General features: G+C 40.4%; 1 long non-coding RNA gene across 2 annotated transcripts in view; it reads left to right on the top strand.

Annotated features, from left to right (window-relative positions):
• The first annotated feature begins 979 nt into the window (after positions 1-979).
• The window catches only part of LOC128929687 (uncharacterized), a 205234-nt gene continuing 187146 nt past the window's right edge, over positions 980-19067 (top strand). The window contains exon 1 of one of the 2 annotated variants that reach the window (XR_013527020.1): positions 980-1346. This is a non-coding gene — a long non-coding RNA (uncharacterized LOC128929687). Of the gene's footprint in view, positions 1556-19067 lie in introns of both variants that reach the window. The other variant, XR_008476548.2, reaches the window with a different exon arrangement.

The following is a 19067-nucleotide window of genomic DNA, read 5'->3' as shown; positions in this document are numbered from 1 at the left end:
AAGAATCTAGGAACAAATTCCTTTATTGGATATGATTTTCTGAGGGATAGTGGGAAATAATAATTTCCTGAGATCTATTGATTAGAAATATTTCCATTTCTTTTGTGTCTTTAACTGCTCCCTCCATATTGGCTACTTTGCACAATCCCGTTTAAACATCTTCAAGTCACCTCTAAACCATTCTAAAACTAACACCTCACCTCCACACTGCAGCTAATATTGATCTCTTGCTCTCTTCTTCCTTTTAAAGTCAAACTTCCAGAAAAAAATCAGGTGGGTGGCATGGGTGTCTCTCCCAGGACCCTGAATTCCTGATTTTAGCAGTGGGCATGATTCTGGACCCCACAAATCATAATGAGCCATCTCTATGGGAACAGTGATTGATATAAGGAGTAGGTCTGTGACAGTTTCAGTCAGAGTGCTACTTCCTTGAGATTGCTACTCAGAAGCTGAGAAGCCTGGAGCTCTTGGCTCACTGCAACCTCTGCCTCCTGGGTTCAGTGGCTTACTGATCCCAGTGGCTTGCCTCCACTGCCTTACTGATCATGCACTTGCAAGATTAAGTATTTCCAATACTTACCATTATTAACCACGTATTACATCTTTATGCTAGTATTGCTGTAGTGTATGTTACTAGACCTGGAATGACTAGAGTAAGGTATATGCATATTTTTTTAAGAAAACAGCTTTACCGAGATGTAATTCATATATTATACAGTTAATCTATTTAAAATACACAGTTCAATGGTTTTTAGTACATTTGTAAGTTGCACAACTAGCACTGATACAGAATGGCTGGGCTCCCAGCTAAACCCCACACTTAAGCCTGGAATCACAGCCTCGAAAACAGCTGACCCTGTTTTTCTGCCCAAATGTGGCTTTTTTGGCCCGCTATGCCCCTATCCTGGGCCCGTAAAAGACTTCAGCTGGCAGAGCGACACACACAGGCGACTGAGTGGGGAGCGGAGAAGCAGCAGCTGAGTGTTGAAGGCTGCAGGGAGATGCGGCTTCAGACCCAGCGGCTTCACGGAGGGAGGGATCACCTTCTCTCACCATCCCCTTTCCAGTTCCTGTCCCACCGAGAGCCACCGCTCAATAAAAGCCTCCGCTGACTCTACTCTTCAGTCCGTTCGTGTGACCTAATTCTTCCAGGACTCTGGGCAGGAACCCGGGTGCCGAGGGGCAGGGTCTGGACGCTGCTGTGAGGCCTGCAGAGACCAGGCTCCCTCGCCAGGAGTGGTCAGAGGCGGCCTGAGCAAAATGGGGCGCCAGCTCCCGCCACGAAGGGGGTTCGGGTGAAGGGAACAGTCCTGTATCATCTGGGCCTGTCCAGGAAATAAAAAACGGTGAGTTAAAATGAGGAACTGTTGGATCTGTGTCTTTTCTGAGACCTGCCACCTCTTTCTCTGCTTTGGGTAAAAGGAACGTTGGTACCGTTTCCAACTTCGCAGAGGTTTAGCTGGTCTGAACCAGGGGAGGGATAGAGCGATTAAAGAAACCCATTTCATCAGAGCAAGCGGCTCTTACCCAGGTGCCACCACTTTTGTCCTTTAAGGTTTGTTTCTTTTCTCAGCGAGAGGATTCTTTTCCTACCTCAACACTTTGCTTGTGATAGGGAGACAGCAGAGGAGCAACCCCTCCTGGCTGATGACTTCAAATTTGGCAAAGTCCACCTGGGACTTAATCTAAATGAATCCATGCAGCCTCTGAAACACTGAAACTTGATTCTAAGCTTCAGATTGAGGCCCTAGAAAGGAAAACCGGCTCTGAGGGATCCAAAGCCAGGTAACAGGCACAGTGTAAGTGGGCAGGACCAATTCCTGCCAGTGAAACCCCTGCTTTGTGGAAGGAGGCCATGCTCCATGGCATAAATGGGCATAAATGAAGCCCAGTCAACTCAAAGGGGCGGCAGAGGCATCGATGAGTGTGGGTAATTCCTGTTTTCCAGGCCCTACCCACTTCGTGGGTGCATGCCACATTGGTACCCATGGGTGGCACCTGCCAGGGTCGCCAGGAGTCAGACAAAAAGACAGAAGAAAAAGGGGAAATGCCTTCTTTCTCTCTCTCACACACCCCAAGTTTTCACTGAAGAAAGGGAATGAGAGATGCCAAATTCCCTGTCTTTCAGAATGGGTGACCAACAAACTTTACCGCCTCGATTTAATACTCAGAAATGCACCCGGGGACCAGGTAGTACTTTAGAGGACCTCCTGCAAGTGGCCACCTCAGTCTTTTAGACACGAGAAAGAGGCAGAAGCTTTAATGACCACCAGGCAAGCCCACAGACCCCAGAATTCCTAAGGTTCACCTGTTAACTGCTACAGATATGACAGAGCAGTGATCCCTCTCATAAAGTTTAACTGCTTCCATGCAAGGTTTAATCTCTTTCACCAGGCTGAGACAGTTTGGAGTACAGTGTTGCTAGTATATTTCGCTTCTTATTTCTGTAATATTTCTTTTTTTTAAATTATATGTCAAGTTCTGGGGTACATATGCAGAATGTGCAGATTTGTTACGTAGGTATACGTGTGCCATGACAGTTTGCTGCATCCATCACCCGGTCACTTACATTAGGTTTTTCTCCTAATGATGTCCCTTCCCTATCCCCCACCCCTTGCTATCCCTCCCCTAGCCTCTCACCCCGCAAGAGGCCCCAGTGTGTGATGTTCCCCACCCTGTGTTCAGGTGTTCTCATTGTTCAACACTCACTTACGAGTGAGAACATGTGGTTCCATAGGAAGTTTAAGGGTTTTTTCCAATTCTGTGAAGAAAGTCAATGGTAGCTTGATAGGGTTAGCATTGAATCTATAAATTACTTTGGGCAGTTTAGCCATTTTCACAATATTGATTCTTCCCAACCATGAGCATGGAATGTTTTTCCATCTGTTTGTGTCCTCTCTTATTTCCTTGAGCAGTGATTTATAGTTCTCCTTGAAGAGGTCCTTCACATCCCTTGTTAGTTGTATTCCTAGGTATTTTATTCTCTTTGTAGCAATTGTGAATGGGAGTTCACTCATGATTTGGCTCTCTGTTAGTCTGTTATTGGTGTATAGAAATGCTTGTGATTTTTGCACATTGATTTTGTGTCCTGAGACTTTGCTGAAGTTGCTTGTCAGCTTGAGGAGGTCTTGGGCTGAGATGATGGGGTCTAAATATACAATCATGTCATCCGCAAATAGAGACAATTTGATTCCTCTTTTCCTAATCGAATATGCTTTATTTCTTTTTCTTGCCTCATTGCCCTGGCCAGAACTTCCAGTACTATGTCGAATAGGAGTGATGAGAGAGGGCATCCTTGTCTAGTGCCAGATTTCAAAGGGAATGCTTCCAGTTTTTCCCCAATTCAGTATGATACTGGCTGTGGGTTTGTCATAAATAGCTCTTATTATTTTGAGATACGTTCCTTTGATACCGAGGTTATCGAGAGTTTTTAGCAAAAAGTGCTGTTGAATTTTGTTGAAGGCCTTCTCTGAATCTATTGAGATAATCATGCGGTTTTTGTTTTTGGTTCTGTTTATGTGATGGATTACATTTATAGATTTGCATATGTTGAACCAGCCTTGTATCCCAGGGATGAAGCCAACTTAATCTTGTTGGATAAGCTTTTTGCTGTGCTGTTGGATTCGGTTTTCCAGTATTTTACTGAGGATGTTTGCATCAATGTTCATGGATATTAGCTTGAAATTTTCTTTTTTAGTTGTGTCTCTGCCAGGTTTTGGTATCAGGATGATGTTAGTCTCGTAAAATGAGTTAGAGAGGATTCCCTCTTTTCGTATTGTTTGGAATAGTTTCAGAGGGAGTGGTGTCAGCCCCTCTCTGTACCTCTGGTAGAATTCAGTGTGAACCCGTCTGGTCCTGTACTTTTTTTGATTGGTAGGCTATTAATTGCTGCCTCAATTTCAGACCTTGTTATTGGTGTATTCAGGGATTCAACTTCTTTCTGGTTTAGTCTTGGGAGGATGTAAGTGTCCAGGAATTTATATATTTCTTCTAGATTTACTGATTTATTTGCATAGAGGTGTTTGTAGTAATCTCTGATGGTAGTTTGTATTTCTGTGGGATCAGTGGTGATATCCCCTTTATCATTTTTTTATTGCATCTATTTGATTCTGCTCTCTTTTCTTGTTTATTATTCTGGCGAGTGGTCTATCTACTTTATTGATCTTTTCAAAAAACCATCTCCTTGATTGATTGATTTTTTTGAAGGGTTTTTTTGTGTCTCTATCTCTTTCAGTTCTGTTCTAATCTTAGTTATCTCTTGTCTTCTGCTAGCCTTTGAATTTGTTTGATCGTGCTCTTCTAGTTCTTTTGATTGTGACATTATGGTCTAGATTTTCTATCTTTCCTTGTTTCTCTTGTGGGCATTTCGTGCTATAAATTTCCCTCTAGACACTGCTTTAGATGAGTTCCAGAGATTCTGGTATGTTGTGTCTTTGCTCTCACTGGTTTCAAAGAATATCTTGATTTCTGCCTTCGTTTCATTATTTATCCAGTAGTCATTCAGGAGCAGGGGTTGCTCTTCTTGAGGAATATCTTCGTGGTGCCCTTTGTATTTCTTGAATTTGAATGTTGGCCCACCTTGTTAGGTTGGGGAAGTTCTCCTGGATAATATCCTTAAGAGTGTTTTCCAACTTGGTTTCATTCTCCCCAACACTTTCAGGTACACCGATCAAATGTAGATTTGGTCTTTTCACATAATCCCATATTTTTTGGAAGCTTTGTTCATTTCTTTTCACTCTTTTTTTGCTAATCTTGCCTTCTCACTTTATTTCATTGAGGTGACCTTCAGTCTCTGATATCCTTTCTTCTGCTTGGTTGATTTGGGTACTGAAACTTGTGTATGCTTCATGAAGTTCTTGTGCTGTGTTACTCATCTCCATCAAGTCATTTATGTTCTTCTCTATGCTGGTTATTCTAGTTAGCCTTTCATCTAACCTTTTTTCAAGGTTCTTAGCTTCCTTGCATTGGGTTAGATCATGCTCCTTTAGCTCGGAGAAGTTTGTTATTACCCACCTTCTCAAAGCCTGCTTCTGTCAATGCCTCAAATTCATTCTCCATCCAGTTTTATTCCCTGGCTGATGAGGAGCTGTGATCCCCTTGAAGAGGAGAGGCATTCTGGTTTTTGGAGATTTCAGACTTTTTGCTCTGGTTTCTTCACATCTTCATGGATTTATGTACCTTTAGTCTTTGAAGCTGGTGATCTTTGGATGGGATCTCTGAGTGGACATCCTTTCTGTTAATGTTGAAACTCTTTCTTTCTGTTTGCTGGTTTTCCTTCTAACAGTCAGGCCTTTCTGCTGCAGGTCTGCTGGAGTTTGCTGGTGGTCCACTCCAGACCCTGCTTGCCTGGGTGTCACCTATGGAGGCTGCAGAACAGGAAAGATTGCTGCCTGTTCCTTTCTCTGGTAGCTTTGTCCCAGAAGGGTACCTGCCAGAGCTCTCCTGTATGAGGTGGGTCCCAGTCAGGATACACGGGAATCAGGAAGCCACTTAAGGAGGCAGTCTGTCTCTTATGGGAGGTTGAGCACTGTACTAGGAGATCTGTTGCTCCCATCAGAGCTGCCAGGCAAGGAAGTTTAAGTCTGCTAAAGCTGCACAACTGCCCCTTTTCCTGGGTGCTCTGTCCCAGAAAGGTGGGGGCTTTATTTATAAGTCCCTGACAGGCTGCTGCCTTTACCCAGATTTGCCCTGCCCAGTTAGAAGGGAGTCAAGTGACAGTCTGCCTGCAGATGACTTGCTGAGCCACCATGGGCTCTGCCCAGTTGCTGTGTAAACTTCCCAGTGACTTTGTTTACACAGGTGAGGTTAAAACCAGCCAGCCGGACCTCAGCAATGGTGGTTGCCCCTCCTCCCACAAAGCTCTAACGTCCCTGGTTGAACTCAGACTGCTGTGCTGGCTGTGAGCATTTCAAACCATTGGATCTTAGCTTGCTGGTCTTCATGGGGGTGGAACCCGCCAAGCCAGATCACTTGGCTCCCTGGCTTCAGCCCCCTTTTTCAGGGCAATGAGTGATTCTGTCTCACTGTCACTCCAGGCACTGTGGGAAACCATAGGAAAAGCACAGTATCTGAGCCAGAGTGCCAGGCTGTTGGGAAAAGTCCCTAATGACTTCCCTTGGCTGCGAGAGGGAGTTCTCCAGCCCCTTGTGCTTCCCAGGTAAGGCAATGCCCCACCCTGCTTTGGCTCACCCTCCTTGGGCTATACCACTGTCTAACCAGTCCCAATGAGATGAACCTGGTACCTCAGTTAGAAATGTGGAGATCACTCACCTTCTGCATTGCTCTCACTGGGAACTACACTCGAGCTGTTCCTATTTGGCCACCTTGGTGGAAATCCCTTCTGTAATATTTCACACTAGATTCTTTCCTTGTATAATACCTGTGTGATCCATGCATATTTATCCTTGTAAAACTTGTTTTTTTCTCTCACCTAGAGGCCATCACCAAACAAGCAGGCAACCAGAGCCATGGCTCCCTTTTGCTGGGGATCCTTGGGTAGACCTCTGGGCGGAATCTACTGCCATTTTCCTTAAACAGCAGAAAGACTGGCCATTTTCTAATGGCAGTTAGATGTGCCTCTTCAGAGGGGGAAAATGGTACCGAATGGCTTGGCTCCTGACTTAATTCCACCCTTAATCCTGGAACCACAGCCCTACATGAAAGCAGCTGACCCCATTTTTGCACTCAAATGTTGCTTTTTGGCCTGCCATTCCCCTATCCTGTGCCCATATAAAAAAGACTTCAGCTGGCAGAGCAACACAAGTGGCTAAGTGTTGAGTATACAAGTTGCTGTGCAGCAAGCAAAGAGCAACTGAGTGTCAGAGACTACAGATAGATGCAGTAACTTCAGATGATGTGGCTTCAGGGAAAAATCACTTTCTTCCCACACCATCCCCTTTCTAACTCCCATCCTGCTGGGAACCATTACCCAATAAAATCCTCTGCATACACTACCCTTCAGTCCCTTTGGGTGACCTTATTTTTCCTGGTCACCAACCAAGAACCCGGGTGCTGAGAGGACAAGGGCTTGAGTGCGGCTGTGGGGCGGCACAGAGCCTGCTCCCACCAGAGAGGAGTGACTGGCCAGTCCCAGCGTTCATTCCCTCCAGTTCCCACACTGGCTTGTACAGTCCCTCTCACGAGGAGTGGCCAGTGGCAGGTTGAGTGAAAGAAGCCACTTCAGTTCCCACCCACGAAGGGGGTCAAGGTCAAGGGAACTATCCCATCTCATCTCTATAATCAATTTTAGAATATTTTTATCACCCCAAAGTAATATTCTATGCCCATTAGCAGTCATGTCCCATTCCAACCCCAGTCCTTGGCAACCAATAATTTACTTTGTCACTATAGATTTGTCTATTCTGGACATTTCATATAAACGAAGTCATAATATGTGGTATTTTTGGTGGTGGTTTCTTTCACTTAGCAAAATGCTTTCAAGGTCAATCTGTGTTGAAGTATGTATCAGATTTTCATTTTTTCTCATTGCTAGCTAATGTTCTACTGACTGGATATATCACATTTTATGCATCCATTCATTAGTTGATGGACATTTGAATCATTTCCCTTTTTCTTGCTGTTGGGAATAATGTTGCTCTGGACATTTGTGTACATGTGTTTGTGTAGATAAATGTTTTCATTTGGCTTGGGTATATACCTAGGAGTAGAATTCCTGGATCATGTAGTAATTCTATATTTAACCTATTGAGGAAATGCTAGACTATTTTCCAAAGCTGTACCATTTTACATTCCCACCAGCAGTGTACAAAAGTTCAAATTCCTCCACATCCTCACCAACACTTAGTATTGTCTGTCTTTATATATGCATATATAAATGTGTGCATACATATATATAGACATGCATATATATATATATACATATATATATATAGTGCAATCCTAGTAGTTTTGAAATATTATCACATGCATACATATGTGTAGTGCAATCCTAGTGGTTCTGAAATATTTTTTTCATTTTTTTTTCTTCTTTTTTATTCTGGTTCTGAAATATTATCTCATCGTGGTTTAGATTTACATTTCTCTAATGGCTAATGATGTTGAGCACCTTTTCATGTGCTTCTTGGCCATTCGTATTTCTTTGTGGAAATGTCTATTCAGACACTTTGCCCACTTTTAATTTGTGTTATTTATCTTTTTATCATTGAGTTATAACAGTTCCTTATACATTCTGGATACTAGACCCTTACCTGATATATAATTTGCAAGTATTTTCTTCAAATCTGTAGTATGTCTATTCATTTTCTTGACAGTATCCTTTAATGGACATAAGTTTTTTATTTTGGTGGTATGATTTGTTTAATTTCTCTTTGATTGATTGTACTTTTGGTGATACATCTAAGAAACCATTTGAACCAAGGTAAAAATACTTACTTATGTTTTCTTCTAACATTTTTATAGCTTTGGCTCTTATATTTACGCCTATGATATATCTTGTATTACATTTTGTATATGGTGTGAGGAAGGGCCTAACTTCCTGCATTATTTTACATGTAGCTATATAGTTGTTCCAGCACCATTTGTGAATATTCTATCCTTTCACTCATTGAATGTTCTTGGCAACTTCATCAAAAATCAACTGACCGGGCCAGGTATGGTGGCTCACACTTGTAATGCCAGCACTTTGAGAGAGCGAGGCAGGAGAATAGCTTGAGCGCAGGAGTTTGAGACCAGCCTGGGTAACATAGCAAGACTCTGTCTCTACAAAAAATAAAAAACAACAAAAATAATTAGCTGGGCATGGTGGTGTGTGCCTGTGGTACCACGTAGGAGGCTGAGGTGGGAGAATTGCTTACGCCTGGAAGGTTGAGGCTGCAGTAAGCCATGATTGTGCCACTGCACTCCAGACTGGGCAACAGAGTGAGGCCCTGTCTCAAGAAAAAAAAAAAAGAAAAAAGAAAAAAAGGGAAGACCAAAGGAAAAAGGCTGGGCACGGTGGCTCATGCCTGTAATCCCAGCACTTGGGGAGGCCAAGATGTGCAGCTCATCTGAGATTAGGAGCTCAAGACCAGCCTGACCAACATGGAGAAATGCCATCTCTACTAAAAATACAAAATTAGCCAGGCGTCATGGCACATATCTCTAATCCCAGCTACTTGGAAGGCTGAGGCAGGAGAATCACTTGAACCCAGGAGGTGGAGGTGAAGGTGAGCCAAGATCGTGCCATTGCACTCCAGCCTGGGCAACAAAATCAAAACTCTGCCTCAAAAAAAAAAAATCTACTCACTGTAAACTGAGGGGGTGGTACGTGCCCATAGTCCCAGCGACTCGGGAGGCTGAGGTGGGAAGGACCGCTTGAGCTCGGAAGTGTGATGTCGCAGTGAACTGTGACAGTGCTTCTGCACTCCAGCCTGGGTAACAAGGCAACACCCTGTCTTAACAAAAAAGTCAACAGACTGTAAATGTAAAGGGTTATTTCTACACTGTTAATTCTATTTCACTGATCTATATATCTGTTCTGTTTCATGACCATACTGTCTTTATTACAGTAGCTTTGTAGTAAGTTTCAAAACAGGAGGGGTTAGTCCTCTAATTTAGTTCTTTTTTCCTGATTGCTTTGTTTATTCTCATTGTTTTGTTTCTGATAACTAACGAGGTTGAAGATGTTTTAAAATTTTTGTTACATTTTCTTGTAAATTGCTTGTCAATATCCCTCGATCACTTTTCTAGAGCCTCTTTTGTCTTTATTGTAAATTTGTGGAAACTTCTTATATATTATAACTCTTTATTTCATGCCAGGTATGAATATTATAGCCAGTTTTTCCAAGGTCATAAAAAGATACTTCTGGAGAATAGAAGAAATCACTTTGCCTGAAACACAACATTAAAATTACTTTTTACCTACGATCTTAGGTTAAAAATATATAAAACTCAGTGACTCCTTTTTTTAGGCCTTAAAAAGTCAAGAGTTTTTCATCACATCTTTCACACATTAAAATGACATTCTCAGATCTACTGATGCCTTTCTGCTAAAAAAAAAAACAAAAAACAAAAAACTGATCATAAAGAAAGTAAAAGTTTCTGGGTGTTAAAAACTATCATTATAACTATGCCTCATAATTTTCCATGCTTCCTTTGGTCTCTTTTGATTATATACTCACCTACTCCTGCCTGCTGAGATGAATTGTCATTCCCAAAGAAAATGGTAGTTTGTGGCTTTCAAATAATTTTTCATCTAAGTTGCTGAATTTAAAGGCATAACGTTGTTTATAATATGTTCTTATTATACATTTAATATCTGTAGAATCTTTTTTTCTTTCTTTCTTTTGAGATGGAGTCTTGCACTGTTGCCCAGGCTAGAGTGGCCTGATCTTGGCTCACTGCAACCTTCACCTCCCGAGTTCAAGCCATTCTCCTGTCTCAGCCTCCCAAGTAGCTGGGATTACAGGCACATGCTACTGTGCCCGGCTAATTTTTGTGTTTTTAGTAGAGATAGGGTTTCATCATGTTGGCCAGGCTGGTCTTGAACTCCTGACCTCAAGTGATGCACCCTCCGCAGCCTTCCAAAATGTTGGGATTACAGGTGTGAGCCACGGCACCTAGCCTGTAGAATCTTTCAGTTAATTTACCTTTTTCCTTCCTTAGCTTGGTCGTTATAACTTTGCTTATTTTTTTTTTTTTGATCAGGCTGGCTTATAGCTTTGTCAATGTTTCTATCTTCTCAAGTAGCCAGCTTTTTTTTTTTTTTTCATGTTTTTTAATTTTTAATTTTGAGAGACAGCGTCACACTCTGTCGTGCAGGCTGGAGTGTAATGGTGTGATCATGGCTCACTGCAGCCTCAAACTCCTGGCCTCAAATGATTCTCCTGCCTCAGCCTCCAGAGTTGCTAGGACTACAGGCATGTGCCACCATGGCTGGTTAATTTTTAAAAAACGTTTGTAGAGACAGGTACTCATTATGTTGCCTAGGGTGGTCTTGAACTCCTGGGCTGAAGCCTTCCTCCCATCCTGGCCTCCCAAAGTGCTGGGATTACAGGCATGAGCTACCATGCCTGTCCTGTTTTTTTTTTTAATTTTTTATTGCATTTTAGGTTTTGGGGTACATGAGCAGAACATGAAAGACAGTTGCGTAGGTACACACATGGCAGTGTGTTTTGCTTCCTTTCTCCCCTTCACCCACATTTGGCATTTCTCCCCAGGCTATCCCTCCCCACCTCCCCCTCCCACTGGCCCTCCCCTTTTCCCCCCAATAGGTCCCAGTGTTTAGTACTCCCCTCCCTGTGTCCATGTGTTCTCATTTTTCATCACCCGCCAGCTTTTGTTTTTATGTGTTGTTCTCTAATGTTTTTCTGTTTCCTATTTTATTGACTTCAGATGTGGTCTTATTATTTACTTTATTCTGCTTCGTTTGGATTTTGTTTTCTTTCCCAGTTTTTAAAGATAGAAGCTAATCTCATTGCTTTAAAACTCTTCCTTTTTTTGAACGCTTACGGTGTATTCCACATGCTTTGTACGATTTCAATTCTTTCAAATGTGTTTTTGTTTTATAACCCAAGACGTATGGCCTCACTTTATCAGTGTTCCAGGTGCATTAAAGAGAATGTTTCTGTTTTCTTTTGTTTTGAATATTTTGGGTTTTTGTTTTAGCAATAGAGGATTTGCTCTTTCACTCAGGCTGAAGTACAGGGGCATGATCATAGCTCACTCCAGCCCCAAACTCCTGGGCTCCCACCTCATCTACCTGAGTAGCTGGGACTAAAGATAATGTACATATATTTTTTGGGGTGGATTGTTTTATAAATGTCAACTAGGTCGTGTCGGTTAACAGTGCTGTTCAAGTCTTTTATACCCTTACTGATTTTCTGTCTACTTGTTCTATCAGTTATTGAGTCAAGGGAATTGAAATCTCTGACTCTAATAGTGGGCTTCTCTATTTCTCCTTGAAGTTCATATGTATATATATTTGCTTCATGTACTTTATTTTATTTTTTTTCTTCATCTGCTGATAAGAACAAAGATTTTTCATGTATTTCAAAGCTTTCTTATTAGGTGTTTGTTTGGAATTATTTGGGAGACCGAGTTCAATTTCTTGATGGGTAGCCAAAATAAATAAATCAATAAGTGTTCTCTGGACAAATTGATCCATTTATTATTATAAAGTTACCCTCTTTATTCTTGAAAACATTTTTGTTTGCTCTGCAATATACTTTGATATTAATAAAGTCTCCATAATTTTATTCTGATTAGTGTTAGCATGGTGTGTTTTTTCTGTTAACATTTAATCTGTTCCTGACTGTGTTTAAAAATGGATTTATTGTAAGTAGGATATTGTTGAGTCTTATTTACCTTATCCAATCAGGTAATATCTGCCTTAAGATAACTTTTAAATTTTTGTAGATTTAGCAGTTACACAAGCAGTTTTGTTAAATGGATATATTGCATAGTAATAAAGTATGGCCTTTAGTGTACCCATTGCCTGAACAGTGAACATTATACCTAATAGGTCATTTTTGAACCCTTGCACCTTCCAACGTTTATAATTCTATTCTTTATGTCCATGTGTACCCATTATTTAGTTTCCACTTACGTGTAAGAACATGCATTATTTGACTTCCTGTTTTTAAGTTATTTCAGTTAGGGTCATGGCCTCTAGTTGTTCCATACACATACTTTTACAGCAGTAGAGGACGCGATGTCATTCCTTTTTATAGCTGAGTAGCACTCCATGGTATATATACCCTACATTTTCTTTCTTTAATCATCCACTGACGGACACTTAGATTGATTTCATGACTTAGCTATTGTGAATAGCGCTGCAGTAAGCATTAAAGTGCAGGTGTCTTTTACATAAGAACTTTTTTTCCCCTTTGGGCAGATACTAGTAGGATTGCTGGATTAGTGGGTAGTTCTACATTTAGCTCTCTGAGAAATCTCCATACTGTTTTTCTTAGAGGTTGTACTAATTTACATTCTCACCAACAGTGTATAAGCATTTGCTTTTCTCCACCTCCTCACCAACATGTTGTTTTTTGACTTTTAATAATAGCCATTCTGAACGGTATAAGATGGTATCTCATTGTGATTTTAATTTGCATTTCGCTAATGATTAGTAATGGTGAGCATTATTTCATATGTTTGTTGGCTGCTTGTATGTCTTCTTTTGAGAACTGTCTGTCTACATCCTTTGCTCACTTTTTTTTTTGAGACGGAGTTTCGCTCTTGTTACCCAGGCTGGAGTGCAATGGCGTGATCTCGGCTCACTGCAACCTCCACCTCCTGGTTTCAGGCAATTCTCCTGCCTCAGCCTTCTACACTTTTTAATAGGGTCATTTGTTTTTTTCTTGTTGAGTTGTTTGAGTTCATTGTAGATACTGGATATTAGCCCTTTGGTGGATGCATAGTTTATGTATATTTTCTTTCATTTCATAGGTTGATTGTTTCTTTTTGCTGTGCAGAAACTTTTTAGTTCATTTAAGTTCCATTTGTCTATTTTTGTTTTTGTTGTATTTGCTATTGAGGACATAGTCATAAATTATTTGCCTAGGTCAATGTCCAGAAGAGTTTTTCCCAGATTTCTAGGATTTTTATCGTTTCAAGTCTTATGTTTAAGCCTTAAGTCTTCCATCTTGAGTTCATTTTTGTATATGATAAGAGAAATGGGTTCAATTTCATTCTTCCATATATTGCTGTCCAGTTTCCCAGAACTATTTATTAAATGGAGTGTTCTTTCCCCATAGGGTATATTTTTGTCAACTTTATCAAAGATAATTGGTTGTAGATATATGGCTTTATTTCTGGGTTCTTTATTCTTTTCCATTTATCTATGTGTCTGTTTTTATACCAGTACAATGCTGTTTTGGTTACTATAGCCTTGTAGTATAATTTGAAGTCAAGTAATATGGTATTTCCAGCTTTGTTCTTTTTACTTAGGATAGCTTTGGCTACTCAGGCTTTTTTTGGGTTGCATATGAATTTTGGAATAGTTTTTTTCTAATTCTGTGAAAAATGACATTGGTAAGTTGATAGATATTGCATTGAATCTGTAGATTGCTTTGGGCAATATGGTCATTTTAATGATACTGATTCTTTCAGTCCGTGAGCATAAGGTGATTTTCCATTTGCTTGTGTCCTCAATGATTTCTTTCATCAATGTTTTGTAGTTCTTCTTGTAGAGATCTTTCACCTCCTTGGTTAAATATATTCTTAGGGCTGTGTGTGCATGTGTGTGTTTTGTAGCTATTGTAAATGGAATTGCCTTCTTGATTTGATTTTAAACTTGATTATTGGTGCATAAAAATGCTACTGATTTTGTTCATTGGTTGTATCTTACAACTTTATAATTTTTTAACTCTTTTGAATGAGTCTTTAGGGGTTTCCAGGTTTAAGATCATATCTGCAGCAAACAGAGAATTTGACTTGCTCTTTTCCAACTTGAGTGTCTTTTATTTCTGTATTTCCTTCTCTTGCCTGATAGCTCTAGCTGAACTTCCAGTACTATGCTGAATAAGAATAGTAAAAGTGGGCTTCCTTATTCCGTTTCAGCGGTTTCGGTTCTTACGTGGAATGCTTTAAACTTTTCCCCATTCAGTGTGATGTTAGCTGTTGGTCTGTCATAGTTGGCTTTTATTATTATTATTATTATTTTGAGATGGAGTTTCGCTCTTGTTACCCAAGCTGGAGTGCAATGGCGCGATCTCGGCTCACCGCAACCTCCGCCTCCTGGGTTCAGGCAATTCTCCTGTCTCAGCCTCCTGAGTAGCTGGGACTACAGGCAGCGCCACCATGCCCAGCTAATTTTTTGTATTTTTAGTAGAGACGGGTTTCACCATGTTGACCAGGATGGTCTCGATTTCTTGACCTCATGATCCACCCGCCTCGGCCTCCCAAAGTGCTGGGATTACAGGCCTGAGCCACCGCGCCCAGCCGGCTTTTATTATTTTAAGGTATGTTTTTGCAATGCCTACTTTGTTGAGGTTCTTTTTTTAAACTATGAATGGATGCTGAATTTGATCAAATGTATTTTCTGTATTTATTGAGATGATAATACAGTTTTGGTTTTTAATTCTATTTATGTAGTGATTTATATTTATTGATTTGCAAATGTCGAGCTATCATTGCATTCCTGGAATAAAATTCACTTGATCATGGCATATTATCTTTCCAATGCGCAGTTGGATTTGGTTTGCTAGTATTTTGGTGAGGATTTTTTTTTTAATTGCATTTTAGATTTTGGGGAACATGTGAAGAACATGCAAGATTGTTACATAGGTACACACGTGGCAGTGTGATTCGCTGCCTTCCTCCCCTTCACCTATATCTGGCATTTCTCCCCATGCTATCTCTCTCCAACTCCCCACTCCCTGCTGTCCCTCCCCTATTCCTCCCAACAGACCCCAATGTATAGTGCTCCCCTCCCTGTGTCCATGTGTTCTCATTGTTCAACACCCGCCTATGAGTGAGAACATGCAGTATTTCATTTTCTGTTCTTGTGTCAGTTTGCTGAGAATGATGTTCTCCAGGTTCATCCATGTCCCTACAAAGGACACAAACTCATCGTTTTTGATTGCTGCATAATATTCCATGGTGTATATGTGCCACATTTTCCCTGTCTGGCCTATAATCGATAGGCATTTGGTTTTGTTCCAGGTCTTTGCTATTGAAAACAGTGCTGCAATAAACATTCGTGTGCATGTGTCCTTATAATAGAACAATTTATAATCCTTTGGATATATACCCAGTAATGGGATTGCTGGGTCAAATGGAATTTCTATTTCTAGGTCTTTGAGGAATTGCCACACTGTCTTCCACAATGGTTGAACTAATTTACACTCCCACCAGCAGTGTAATAGTGTTCCTATTTCTCCACATCCTCTCCAGCATCTGTTGTCTCCAGATTTTTTAATGATTGCCATTCTAACTGGCGTGAGATGATATCTCAATGTGGTTTTGATTTGCATTTCTCTAATGACCAGTGATGGTGAGGATTTTTGCATCCATGTTCATTAGAGATATTGGTCTGTGGTTAGTTTCCCTCCCTCCCTCCCTTTCTTCCCTGTTTACTTTTCCTTCCTTCCTTTTCTTTTCTTTCCCCTCTCCTCCCCCCTCTCCTCCCCCTCCCTCTCTCCCTCCTCCTCCTCTTCTTCTTCCTCTTCTTCTTCTCTCTCTCTCTCTCTCTTTCTCTCTCTCTCTCTCTCTCATTCTTGTCCTTTTCTGGCTTTGGTATTGGGGCAACATTGGCTCCATAGAATGAGCTAGGGAGGATACCTTCCTTCTCTCTTTTTTTTTTTTTGGAACAATTTCAGTAAGATTGGTACCAATTCTTCTTTGTAGGTCTGATAGAATTCAGCTATAAGTCTATCTGGTCTTGGGCCTTTTTTTAAAATTGGGAGGTTTTTAAAAATTCCTGGTTTAATTTTATGACATATTATTGATCTGTTCAGGATTTTTATTTCTTCCTGGTTCAATCTTGGGAGGTTGTGTATTTTCAGGAATTCATCCATTTCTTCTAGGTTTTTTAGTTTACTGTAGAGATGCTTATAGTACTTTCTGATGTTTTTTTGTAGTTCTATGATATCAGTTTTCATGTCATCGTTATAATTTCTGATTGTGCTTATTTGAATCTTCTCTTTTCCTCTTGGTTAATCTAGTAGCAGTCTATCAATATTATTTATCTTTTCAAATAAGCAGCTTTTTGTTTCATTAATCCTTTCTTTTTTGTTTAAATTTCATTAAATTCTGCTCTTTGTTATTTATTCTGCCAACTTTGGGTTTGGTTTGTCCTTGTTTTTCTAATTTCTTGAAGTATAACATTAGGCTGTTAGTTTGAGGTCTTTCTAATCTTTCTCTCTGTTTTTATTTGTTTTTTTGCGATGAAATCTTGCTCTGTTGCCTAGGCTGGAGTGCAGTGGCACGATCTTGGCTCACTGCAACCTCTGCCTCTCCAGTTCAAGCCATTCTCTTGCTTCAGTCTCCTGAGTAGCTGGGATTACAGGCACCCACCACCATGCCCAGCTAATTTTTGTATTTTTAGTAGAGACCATGTTGGTCATGCTGGTCTCTAACTCCTGACCTCAAGTGACCCACTTGCCTTGGCTTCCCAAAATGCTGGGATTACAGGTGTGAACCACCATGCCTAGCCTTTCTGTTTAATGTAGGCATTGAACCCCATAAACTTCCCTTCCAGCACTGCTTTTGCTGTGTCCCACAGGTTCTGGTATGTTGTGTCTCTATTTTCACTCATTAAAAATTTTTTTTTAATGTCTGCCTTAATTTTATCATTTAACAAAGATTATTCAGGAATAGATTCTTCAATTGTCTAGTTTTGAGAGTTCATCTTTGTACTGATTTCTAGTCTTGCTTCCACTGTTGTCCAAGAAGATACTTGTTATACTTTCAGTTTTCTTTTTTGAAACAGTCTTTGTTGTCAGGCATGAGGCTGGAGTGCAGTGGTGTGATCTCGGCTCACTGCAACCTGCACTCCCGGGTACAAGCAATTCTCCTGCCTCAGCCTCCCAGGTAGCTGGGACTACAAGCACGTGCCACCACACTCAGCTAATTTTTGTATCTTTAGTAGAGATGGGGTTTCACCATTTTGGCCAGGATGGTCTCCATCTCCTGACCTCGTGATCCTCCCACCTTGGCCTCCCAAAGCAGTTTTTAAAAAAATTATTGAGACTTATTTTGTGGGCTAGCATATGGTATATTTTGGAGACTGTTCCATGCACAGATAAGAAGAATGTATATTCTGTGGTTGGTAGGTGGAATGTTCTATAAATGTCTGTTCAGTGTATTTGATCTTTTTTTTTTTTTTTGGTCAGTGTCTCACTCTGTTGCCCAGGCTGAAGTGCAGTGGTATGATCTTGGCTCACTGTAATCTTCACCTCTTGGGTTCAAGTGATTCTCCTGGCTCAGCCTCCCAAATAGCTAAGATTACAGGCACACACCATCACATCTGGTTAAGTTTTGTATTTTTAGCAGAGATGTGCTTTCGCTGTTTTGGCCAGGCTGGTCTTGAACACCTGACCTCAGATGATCCACCCACCTTGGCCTCCCAAAGTGCTAGGATTATAGGCATGAACCACTGTGCCCAGTCAGTCTATTTGATCTTGAGTCTAATTTAAGTCCAGTGTTTCTTTACTGAATTTCTGCCTCAGTTATCTGTCTAGTGCTATCAATGGGATGTCAACATCCCCTGCTGTTATTATATTGTCCTCTATCTTTTTTCTTAGGTCTAGCAGTACTCGTTTTATGAATCTGGGTGCTCTGGTGTTGAGTGCATATAGATTTAGGATTGTTACATCTTTCTGTTTAATCAGTCCTCCTTATAATCATATAATGACTTTTTGTGGTCTTTTTTCACTGTTGTTGACTGTTTTATCTGTTATAAAGTCTGTTTTATCTGATGTAAGTATAGTTACTCCTGCTTGCTTTCGATTTATTTTTGTATAGAATATATTTTCCACCCTTTTATTTTGAGTCTGTGATGTTTTTACTCATAAGATAAGTTCCCTATAAATGGCATAAGGTTGGATTTAAAAAAAAATTTATTCTACTAGACTGTATCTCTTAAGAGGAGAAATTGGTCCATTTAAGTTCAAGGTTAGCATTGATATGTAAGGTTTAGTTCCTGTCACAGTGTTGCCCTGTAGCCTCAATTGTATAATTGCTTTATAAGATCTATGAGTTTTAAACTTTTTATGTGCTTTCATGATGATTATTATCACCCTTTAATTTCCATCTTCAGAACTCCTTTCAGCATTTCTTGTAGAACCAGTCTGGTGGTGATGAATTCTTTTCGAGTTTGCTTGTCTGGGAAAAACTTTTTTTCTCCTTCATTTATGAAGCTTAGATTAGCAGGACACAAAATTATTGGCTACCCGCATTTTTCTTAAGAAGACGGAAAATAGGATCTCTATCTCTTCCAGCTTGTAAGGTTTCTGTGAGAAGTCCTCTGTAAATCTGATGGGATTGTGTGTTTGTGTGTGTGGGTGTGTAAATATTTATATATGTGTGTATATATATAAGTATATATTTACACAAATCTGATGGGATTGTGTGTGTAAATATATATTTATACATTGGAGTTGTGTGTGTGTGTAAATATAAATATA

The sequence above is a fragment of the Callithrix jacchus genome, chromosome 15 (assembly GCF_049354715.1).
Source record: "Callithrix jacchus isolate 240 chromosome 15, calJac240_pri, whole genome shotgun sequence".
Taxonomy (NCBI): domain Eukaryota; kingdom Metazoa; phylum Chordata; class Mammalia; order Primates; family Cebidae; genus Callithrix; species Callithrix jacchus.
This window is presented reverse-complemented; position numbering and strand designations above follow the sequence as displayed.